Source organism: Ambystoma mexicanum, chromosome 12, assembly GCF_040938575.1.
Source record: "Ambystoma mexicanum isolate Mex_15411 chromosome 12, UKY_AmexF1_1, whole genome shotgun sequence".
In the NCBI taxonomy this organism is placed as follows: Eukaryota; Metazoa; Chordata; class Amphibia; order Caudata; family Ambystomatidae; genus Ambystoma; species Ambystoma mexicanum.
This window is the reverse complement of record NC_090936.1, coordinates 286,909,786-286,920,961: the sequence shown is the minus strand read 5'-3', so window position 1 is coordinate 286,920,961 and position 11,176 is coordinate 286,909,786. Positions and strand designations below refer to the sequence as shown.

At 43.6% G+C, this 11,176-nt stretch overlaps 1 protein-coding gene across 1 annotated transcript in view; it reads left to right on the top strand.

Moving 5' to 3' along the window:
- The first annotated feature begins 349 nt into the window (after positions 1-349).
- ABCC9 (ATP binding cassette subfamily C member 9) overlaps positions 350-11,176 on the top strand; it is a 1,387,936-nt gene continuing 1,377,109 nt past the window's right edge. The window contains exon 1 of the mRNA XM_069628446.1: positions 350-530. The gene's annotated coding sequence lies outside the window, so the exon portion shown is untranslated. The remainder of the gene's footprint in view (positions 531-11,176) is intronic.

Below are 11,176 nucleotides of genomic sequence, written 5' to 3'. Positions count from 1 at the left end.
GCAGTGCTTGTATCTAGAGCCTCTGGCTTTCGGGGACCCCCTGTGCAGTGCTTTTATAGAGAGCTCCGGCCTGTTGGCTTCCCCTCCCGTACGATCGGCACTCCCTGTCTGTTGGGGTTCCCTCCATGTGTAGTGTTTTCATCGAGAGCCCCATTCCTGTTGTCGTGCCCCCCACGAGTAGTGGTTTTATCGGGAGCCTCCTGCCTGTCGGGGTCCCTCTACTGGGGAGTGCCTTCTCCCAGCACACATGTATGTGTGTGCCTTTTCCTGGTGCTCACAGGTGTGCATGCGTGTGTGCGTGTGAGAGATGCCGCATTTGCGATGCAGGGTCTGGCTGCTGCATGGGTCAGTGAAGCAGGGACGCCCCGTCTCTCCCGTGCTCTGCCTTTCAGTGCAGAACTGTTTCCTCGGGCGATCTCTGCAGCTCCTTGGCAGCAGCTCGGGCTTCAGGAACGGCCACGCGTCTCAGCCCCCGGCCCCCACCCCTGAACGCAGCCATCAATCGGACCCGGTCCCTAGCGCCCCCTTCGGTAAGTTCGTCGTCTTTGATTGAATGATGCGCTCGCTGCTGTCGCAGGGTCCCCCCTGGGCTGGTAACATCAGATGAGGACAAAGGCTGTGTGCAGGGACGCACGCCTCAGTCTCCGGGGACTCCCCGGAGAGCCCCGCGGGACCTGCGCATTTATTTCACGTTCTGTCTACACGGGGGCATCACCAGCGTGAACCTCACCCGCCCTTATGCTGGGCTTTCCATGCTCTGGATGTTTAATGTGGCAGAGCACCAGCTCGGGCTTATCTTCAACATTACAGGGGCAGCTGGGCTGGGCATATGAGGACCGCGCACAAAACATCCCCTTCTTGTTCTGCACCCAAGTACGGCACACCACAGTCAGCAGAGCTGCCCGTGCCCAGGTTCTGGCCAAGCCAGAAGTGTTCTGACTGGCACGGCGGAGGCTGGCACTTGGCTCACACAGTGCCGAGTGTGCCCGCATCTATAGCGCCAAATGTAGGCCAAGAGTTGGAAATCCTCGCCCTGAGAAATCGCGATAGTCAACCCAGATGTGATGCCCGTGTCACGTGAAAACAAGCGTCGATAGCTCACTCCGCAGGTAGACGGGCGTACAGTAGAACCACACATGTGCGCCTAATACAACCATACACTTGCGCCTTTTAAAATAGAACCGTGCACGCGCGCCTTTTTCAATAGAACCGTACACGTGCGCCTTTTAAAATAGAACCGTGCACGCGCGCCTTTTTCAATAGAACCGTACACGTGCGCCGTGCACGCGCGCCTTTTTCAATAGAACCGTACACGTGCGCCTTTTACAATAGAACCGTGCACGCGCGCCTTTTAAAATAGAACCATGCACGTGCGCCTTTTACAATAGAACCGTACACGCGCGCCTTTTACAACAGAACCGTACACGCGCGCCTTTTACACTGGAGCCTTATAGACCCAAGGAGGGGTCTTTACACGTCCTGAGGTTTATCAGGCTATTAGCATATGTTGGTAGTAGCACTACATGCATGGGTCAAGTCCTAAAAATTAAAGTGGGGGACTCGTCAACAAATACAATGGATGTGCTGTCTCCAGAAATTAGCATATTAAGGTGAAATATGCCCATTTCATTAAATTGCCTTTGCATAACCACCCAAATTGAACAGGACGAATGGCACTTGCCTTTCCTAAAATACACACACACAAAACCAAGACAGGGTATTTTCTTCTAATAGTATTTTTGAAAACGTTAAAAAGTGTGAATGTTTTAAACTCCAAGAACCAATACAAATGTTTTTCCTGGCACTTGCAGCACTGAAATGGGATATTTCACCTTTAGTTGTTTGTTATTTTTCATCAGGTTATATAGGGCAGTGGCTAAGTGTCTTTCCTACAAACCGGACGACTGTGGTTTGATCCACAAGTTCGGCTAAAATGCATACATTCAAAAAGAACATCCCATGTTTCTCTTTTAGCTCGGGGGGGGGTTGAGGGGAGGGGGACTCTGTCCCCCCCCCCCCCGTGTACCCTCGACTTGAACCCTGGCTACATGCCTTGGAGTTTTGGTGGTGATAAAAACCTTATTTTAATAATGATTAAAGGACTAGACAAGCTATCTGAGCAATTTAAAAATGCTTTTAGTTTTTGTAGGATTTAAACAAGGCTCTCTTCTTGAGTTAAGCATTTTAATTGCAACTTGGTTAAATTGGGGCAGGCTTAACGTGAGCTTGCATTCGGCGTCGTGATAAAGTTGGCCGTTTCTCTACAAGCAAGTGAAAAGATTTCCCCATGTTTTAGCTTCCCCTTTGGTGCACAGGGGAAAGACATCCTCCCTCAGGGGAAATGTTTTGCAGAAAAAAAATCTTGCCTGGAAATTGCACTGTCGTCTCCCTGTCTGACAGAAGATTCGGAATGCAGCAGTCAATGCAGTCAATACTGGTACATATTGACTGCATTCTGGACATTCTGATTGGGTGAGAGGAGGTCATTAAAGAGCTCCCTGTGCTAAAATGTGCGTGCCTACGAATACTGAACTGAATCGTTACACAACATCTATGCAGACAACCCGGGTGGAGACCAATTGCACCCCTTCTTTTGTATATGGATGTAGACCATCAAACACATAATAGGAATCCCAATTTTTCACGTGTACAATATGAGGAACCAAACGTATTCACATGTAGATGAGAGCAGCTCCTAACACTTTTGCACACATGCACCACTCATACTTATCCTTTTCAATGAAAAGCAATTGGACATACCCTTTCCCTGCACAAGAATATCAATCCTAATATATGACATACACATGGACATAGGCCATAACCAATGCTTTAAGTCAATGATTGAAGTGAGCGGGAACGATCAGGAACAGTGTTCTACTACTTTTATTTTTTTCTGTTTACTATTCCTCTACTTTTTACAACCATATTCACAATTCTATACAGAGGATTTGTCCATAGATCTCCTTGTGCGAGTGTAAAGTTGTAATAGGAGCCTTAGTTACTAGTCACTTAGACTATTGAAATGACCCGGCCGCAACACCTTGTCACATGTTGCAGTATGCTTCCTCCTACCCTCTCCCCTGCTGAGACCACAGTTACAATACTTTTCCAGTACACTTTTACCACTGCTTCTAGTGGGATACGATTTGATGGGGAGCATGCCCCGGAAAGGGAGTGTGGCTGAAGTATGATGGGTGTCGCCTAAAGGAGGGGCAGGTGGCTTGCTCAAGGGCCACCGCTCTCAAGCCAAACAGCAGGAGGCTCTGCAAACAGGTATTTTGGGTCAGCACTCTTCCAGGTTGTCTCGTATAAATACGGTAAACAAGGCGACCTCTGGTTCAGTTTGTAAATAAAACGCTATCTGTAAATAAATTAGTTCCCAATCAGAATACAAGCAATTCAATCAGCAAGCAAGCCACCTTCATTGTGTACAACAATGACCCTTGCCCTTTTTTTAAGTGCTCATTGAGGGTTAAAGCTCCCCAGCTGGCTGCCTGTCCTGTGATAATCTGCAGTTATTAACAGCTGGTTCCCCTGCATTAACTAGCATTTTGCCACACTTTGACACCACAATGGACTGTTGGAATGCACTTACCGCCCAGGGATGCACCAGTCTCGTCAAACTAAAAGCTGTCGCTTTAAATGTGCTTTTTTTTATTGTGCTATGGTCAAAATGATATTGACCTTTCACATGACAAAGCACATAACATGCATTGCATTTTAAATACTTTAATAAAACCATTATACAAAAATTTTGTAAATTTCAATTAATGAACTTCATAACATATTTACTTATGAGTAATTAATAGTGAACACACAAGTTCCTACTCTAAAAAACCAGCACTTTTAATACTTTCAGTGCTTTAATTGGTTATAAAGTTTCTTCTCCCACACTTAATTTGTTCCAAAAATCCCCAGTCTGCAGCCAGTTAGTGTGACATACAAAGCAGCACTGAAATCAATGTCATAATGTGTTTTAACGTCTATTTCAGTCCAGGATCAGCGCACAATTTACAAGAACCATCATGCTTCTGGGTACCAAGAAGTTTTTCTAAAATGTGCCCAGTGTACTATAAGTTTCAAACGAAAACGTAAAAACAAATGTTTCCACTGTGCATTGGGGAATCTTCTAAGTTATTTTGGGATGTTACCTAGTGGCTTATCTAAAATGGAAAACGATGAGTGCAAATGATCATTTTATTGATGGTACTTATCTAGCCCGTTGCCATATAAACAATTTTTTACCTAGAGTTTTCCTACAATTCAAGCGCGAGATCTGCCATTGTTTTCAGAGATTCTTTTTAGCCATTGTTCTTAATCTAAGTAATGAAGGTACAGAATCTCTGAGCATTGCCACTCTTAAATCCTCATACAGCGTTTCATTCCTAAAGAAGATTATTTTGCCATACAGTGACACTATGTGCCAGTCAAACCGGGCCTTGAGAGATGGTAAACCATGGGTAGAGGAAAAGGGAGATTTAGTACGTTTTTCCAAATTCTTCTCTCCAATCTCTCCCATGGCGGCTCATAGGTCTGGGATTCAATTTGTGTACCATAGATGATGGCAGGAACAACTTTGGCCTTATAAAACTTAATAAAAGGAATAATGCAAAACCTAGTAAACGTTTTTAAAATCTGTCGCATTTGACTCACTAGATAATCCATTTTCCCTTCTAGACCTTTTAAAATGTTTGCAATATTTGGGTGGGCTATTACTTCATATCCTAAACGTGTTACTTCCTTTACCGATTTTATTTCATTTATATCTATCACATATTTTTTCCCTGCATACTTTCTCTCTTGGCAAAACATACACCATAGGACTTATATTAATTAATTTCCTGATCATTATCTCGGGCATAATTCGTGAGAGCTGTAAGAAGTCGCTCAAGGCCTATTAGAGTGACATCCATCAGCACTATGTCATCCTCATAGGCCAACCAGTAGATCCTCTGATATCCAACCTTGGGAGTAATCAGCACATGATAATTTAACCCCCCTCCCCAAGTCTTTTAAATACAGATTAAATAGGCAGGGGGCCAGAATGCACCCCAGCCTTAATCTTCTTTCTTTGTTAGCTGAGCTAGTTAATTAACCTTTATTTTTGTAAGTGACTTCAATCCAGCACTCCAACTAAGTCAATGCTTAGTATCGGATGCCCAATGGAAGCCCTTATTTATATATTTTTATGTCAAAAGTTCTTTAAATCTGGACGATGAACCCTTATATAACGCCCCTCTCTTTTAATCTCCCCGACCTCACTGAGCCAAGAAGTAGGTTTGTTTTGCAAATTAAAAAGGTTTATTTGAAGAATTGGATAATATATATCACACTTTGATAAATAGAATAATATCTGAATAGCACACTTATGAATACTTACAGTGAGCAGCAATGGGTAATATTACAATATCAACAATCTCTTTAATCAGTTAGGAGTAGGAATAAAAATGATAAGGTAGCAGAGAATACTTTTTATGATTCAAGGAAATGCAATGATGGGAAAGAATGCAACACAGAAATTAACTTGATATGGTTTCACTCAAAAGACAATATTATCACTTTTTCCCCGGTGACTACTCACTCCCCCCACTATGCAATATGAAGAGATGGAAATGAGGGCACACAGATTTCAAGAATACAATCAATAATGCAGTTCAATCCCAGTTCCCCCAGCAAGCTTAGAGAGAACAAGTATGATTTAAAACAGGCAAAAATGCCTTTCAATGTGATTGCAATGTAAGGGAAAATATGCTAAAAATGACTTTAATTCGCTAAAGGAGATTCAGGATAAGTGAGAGTTACTTTGGATTGGTTCAGGTCAACACTAGCAATGATTATGAATGATTATCAGATTGAAAACGAAATTCAGCAGTTGCAAACAAGAAACAGCTATTTTGACATGTGGTGAAATGGAGCTAAATTGCAATTTGCAGCAACTTTTCTGTGTGCAGGAAATACGATTACAGCAAAACTATAAGGAGTTGAAACTTGTGTGCCCTGTGTGCCCCTTAGGTTCGTTTGAAAGCTTAGGATCTTAGCTTCAAAATGACAGTTAAACTTCGGTTCTAGAACGTGCGGGTCAAAAGTTACAGAGGTTTTTGTGAAGGTAGATTTTTCAGAAATAAAGTCAAGATTTCAAAATGCGCTATTGAAGATTTGAAACAAAGATTTCTTAACACTAAAGAGTCTATGGAGCCGCAAACTAAACGACAGCCCAGCCACCTATCCAGAGGCACCTCCGGATGGTTTCTGTCTGAACGAGAAGATTGCCTTTCTCCAGAAAATATATATTAGCGCCAAGAGGATTATCATGACAATGATCAAGGATTATGTGGAGGAGAGAAGAATTTAGAATAGACAAAAGAGATTCAATAATGCAGTTCTGAACAGATTGGAATGGATGGAAAAGTATTACTTTAAGCTAAGAGATTGGTTATGGACAGTTCTAGACTAGATATTCACTCCTATGGCTTTGGAATGGAGTGGGCCCCGTCAAAGATCTGGTCAAGGGTTTGGCTGGGATTCTCTCTCGCCACCGGACAGGTCTCAATTCTGCTCCCAGCACTGCACTGCGGTCTGCACAGCCTCTTGGACTGGATCTGATGGGTTCTGGATACAGCTCTGCTCTCTGGGTCTGGATCTGGGTTCTAGCACAGGGTTCTTAGCTAGAAGCAGAACAGCTCAGCCAGACAGTTGTATTTTGGTTAGGCCCTGTGGAAGTTTAGGGGTTAGAATCAGATTGCAAAAGATCCTGAAGGCCTGCTGAGAAGAGTTCAGCTTTTGGGTGAGGCCTCTCTGCTTCAAGGTTCTAGAGTTTGGTTATAGAGCTTGGTTCTGGAGTCTGGTTTCTGGATCTATGTCTGGATCTTCCTGCAGGGTGCTTCGCCAAGAAATCAATTGAGAAGTGGAAAGTGTATGTGTCCTATCCGTCCTCAGCAGTCCCTATTTATGTATTTCCAAAGTGGGTGGGGAGGCTGATTCTACAATGCCCAACCCTCTAAAGATCTGATAGGTCAGAGGATTCCCTGTCCCCTGATTGGAGAAAGAAGCAGGGTGTCATCCTGTGTCATCATGTGTCATGTTTATGGCTTAGGGGAAAGACCCTCTCCTTTTCTCTGTACAGTATATCTTATTTTCCATAAAAAAAACATATTTACAAGGTGCACCACTTGTTAATACTACATAAATTACATGACAGATTAATTAAGGTACATTTCCGTTCAACTCTCATCTTCCTAAGAGCTTTGGTTCAGAAATGACAATTTTTTGCGCTTTTGTTGGGTTTCTCAATATTATTTCTGCACCAATTTTTAGACATGTATTCACACTTATTCTGGGCACATTTTTGTAATTTTTTATGTTCATAGCAGAAACACAGTGGCTACAATATGAATCATTCCGAGGTTTGGTCTCAGAACATCGCACAGAGTCCAGCTTAGTCTTAAACCGTGAGCGAATGTTTCGTTTTAACAATCTCAAAGTTTCACATTTTTGTCAGTTCAGTGCAATTTGTTATAAGCATTTTTCTAAAACATACATTTGCTATGCTTTCTGAATCCACACAATGGTTTGTCTCCGCCTCCAAGGTCTGGGCTGACTCAGAGGTCACATGTCTCTCCTTCCTGCTAGCAGTTTGTTGTCAGTCACACCCAAATTAGCATTTTCTATTCAGCCCAAGGATTCCTTTGTCTGCACTGAGAGCAACAGGCCAGGGTGCCACTCCCAGTCCCTTTTGACACCAGCCTGTCAATCTCTTAGCCAAGGGTAGGGGGAAGTCTCCTTTGTCCAGGGAGAAAGTGTGGAATTCGTTTGAACACAGTGTGGGAAACTTTTAACTCTGAAACCCAATGTCCAAAAACTGCCTTATCTTATAATATAACTCACATTTTTAACACATACATCAAACAACTTCTTACTTCAAGTCTTTTCAGAATATTGTTTTAGATTGTATCCACCTCTTAGCAAGTCTTTCTTTGGCATAGTTTGGGTTCAATGTACAACTTTACACAAAATGGTTTTAAAAAGCCGGCTTCTCTTTAAAAAGAGGTGAGAAACGGTATTACACCCATTTTTGACAGGTTTCTTCCAGCAAGCAATCCTCAAAAGTATACTTTGTTCAGATATAGATAAACTTCTGTGGACCTTACATTTATGTAGATTCTTGCGGGAGAATGATGTTGACCACCCAACAAGGAGGTTGGATCTTTTTGGGTGTTTTGTAAGCCATGATTTCTACAAATTTGACAACAAATAAAAAATGATTTTTTTGAAACCAGCTCTGTTTCTTTTGCAATGATTTTGCTCTGTGAGCAGCCAAATGATGGGTTTTGGCAGCGGTCTCCTGTGTTACCACTGACATAGGCAAAAGTAGACGGTGGCCTACTTTTCAAGTTTTCACTGCGCACTTACTGGTGATTTCTTGCGAGCAGCATGCTTTCCGGCTGCCATTATGATGTTTCTGCTGCCAGCAATGCACAGTGATGTTGCAGGGCTTGGATTAGTGGGTTAAGACATCCCACAAGCCCTCCTCTTGCGATGGCCGTTGATCTTCTATCAATGGAAATTCGCAAGACTGGGATGTCAGCCTCATCTCTCCGGATTCCACAAATGGCAAAGTTCAGCATCTTTTCCTCCATCAGGGGTGGATCAATCGGTTCTCCTCGCCAGTCCTGATGGGAGTATTGAGCGATACTCCGGGCCCCTCAGATCTTTGCTCCCGGTCCCCGGGTCGTCCTCCTTGGTCAGTCTCCATGGTTTATCTCTCTCTCTTTCTCACTCTCCTAGGATGACAAAGAAAAAACATATCTGTAGACATTTCCCCACCACTATTAATGTAGTGGGGTGGACAGATACATTTTATAAATCAGGAGACATTTGCATTATTGTATTTTATAGACTATATGTGGAATATTTTAGGGTTGGAATTTTATGGATCTGGTGCGGCCCCCTCTGGGGTTCCAGAAGACTCCTCCAGTTGCTGCAGAATTTGCCTAGGATGGCAACACTTTAGCTGATTAATATGGACCCACTTGTCTTCCCCTTCTGCCAAACTGCCTTTGGGGATGCAGATCTTCTAGGCGACTGGTGAGATCTTGTCTACAATTTCAAAAGGTCCCTTCCAGGTAGGCAGACATTTCTGCTGTTTGGCCTGGTTCCTTTGGAAATTGTATAGATAAACCCGGTCTCCTACATTGTATTCTTTTCTGGTAGTCTTTAAGTCAGAGTGGGTCTTCATGCTACCGGCTGATCTTTCTAGATTTCGCTGAGCATAGGCAAAAGCATGTTGAAGGTGTTTTCTTAAATTTTCAACATACTCATGAGTTGTGGACACATTGATCAATGTCTGCTCTTGGGTCCTGTAGAGCAGATGCTGGGGAAGCACCATCCTGCGTCCAGTCATCAGCTCAAACAGTGACATTTTAGTTGCAGATGAAGGGGTAGATCTGATGGCCATTAGGACAAGTGGTAATCGAATATCCGAACTTGGCCCAGAATCTGCCACAACTTTTTTTAATATGCTTACAATGGTTTTGTTGTATCATTTGACTGCACCACTAGAGGCTATCCGGTAAGCAATGCGTAGTTTTCTTTTAACCCCAAGTATCTCCCACATCTTTGTCATTACTTCGCTGGTGAAATGGCTACCTCTATATGACTCTATCCTTTGGGATAGTCCAAAACAAGAAAATATGTGGTTGATCATCAGGGCAGCTGCTGTTTCTGCCTTGCAGTTTGTGGCCGGGAGACATTCCACCCATTTAGTAAATAAGCATGTCACGGTCAACATGTACTTATTCCCCCTAGAGGAGCGAATCACGGGCCCAATGAAATCTTCTTGCAAATCTGACCATAGCAGTTTCATCCCCCTCTTTTGGAGAGGTGCACGGTGTGTGAGGGATGTTGGCTGAAATTGTGCACACACAAGACACCCCTTCAAGTATTGGTCGAGGTCCTGCCCCATGTGTGGCCAGTATGCAACCTCTATTAAGATTTCAAGTGTTGTATGAAACCCCCTATGACCGGCTGTGGCTGCATCTTGGGGGCATGACGTAACATCAGGCTTCAGAATGAGGTAGGAACCACCCACTGATCATGGCCAGCTAGGGATTTCTCCACCAACAAACCGTCTTGGATTCGGAATATTTTTGGACATTTCATCAACACTCTGAGGTCCTCTTTCCCAATGTAATCGGTATCCATCAGGGGAAAGTTCTCAGGGTCCTCAATGTGTTGATAAAACTTACCAATTATTGGATACCCTTTCTGAGCTGTAATCAAATCAGCATCAGGGGTCTCCTTATTCCATTGTGCCTTTGAAAGATCATCGTGAGCATTTGTCTGGGACCTAGTGATAGCAGTGACCTGGACTTCCCCCAACAGGGCCTCAATCTCTATTAGATCCCCTTGGATGGCCCCGGTTTTGGCCAGCTGATAGGCTAAGTCATCTCCAGTTTTGTCTGGTCCCTCTACTTTGGAATGACCCTTGATCTTTTTCCAGTAGATGGTCATCCCATTTGAGGTGACCAGATCATCAATATTTTGAATTAACTTCCCATGTTACAAGGGTTTGTTGTTAGTACATAGCATGCCTCTGGTTTTCCAATTAACCAGGTGCTCCATGAACCTGTTCCGTACATAATCCGAATATGTGATTATGACCAGTTCGTAGAGTTGATGTTGGACAGCAGTGAGGATGGCTTGATGCACAGCCATCAACTTTGCCACTTGACTACTTCGGGGACCAATCTTGTACCCAGCGCAGGGTTCTGGGGACTCATTCACCCATGCATTCCCTACGCCGGCCACAAGTTCTTTTTCCCCGTTGTTGTCAACATGGTAAGAGCATCCATCCACATAGACAGTGGGCATTCCCTCACACCTGTCTTCTTCAAAGACTTTGTGTGGGGAATTAATGTATGTCTCCATGTTGTCCTTAATTTTTAGACTTTCGTCCTCAAGACAGTTTTCTCTGGCACAATCATGCACGTCAGCCAGACCTTGCACGAGGGGACTCTTCTTGTTTTGGCCATATTGGACCTCCACAGGAAAGCCTTGCATTGACAGAATCCAGGAAGTAATTCGGGAATTACTCACATTTCCGGCCAGGATTCTATCACTTTGGAGGTATTGCAAAGGCTGGTGGAGTCTCTACTATGATGTGTTCCCCCTGGATAAA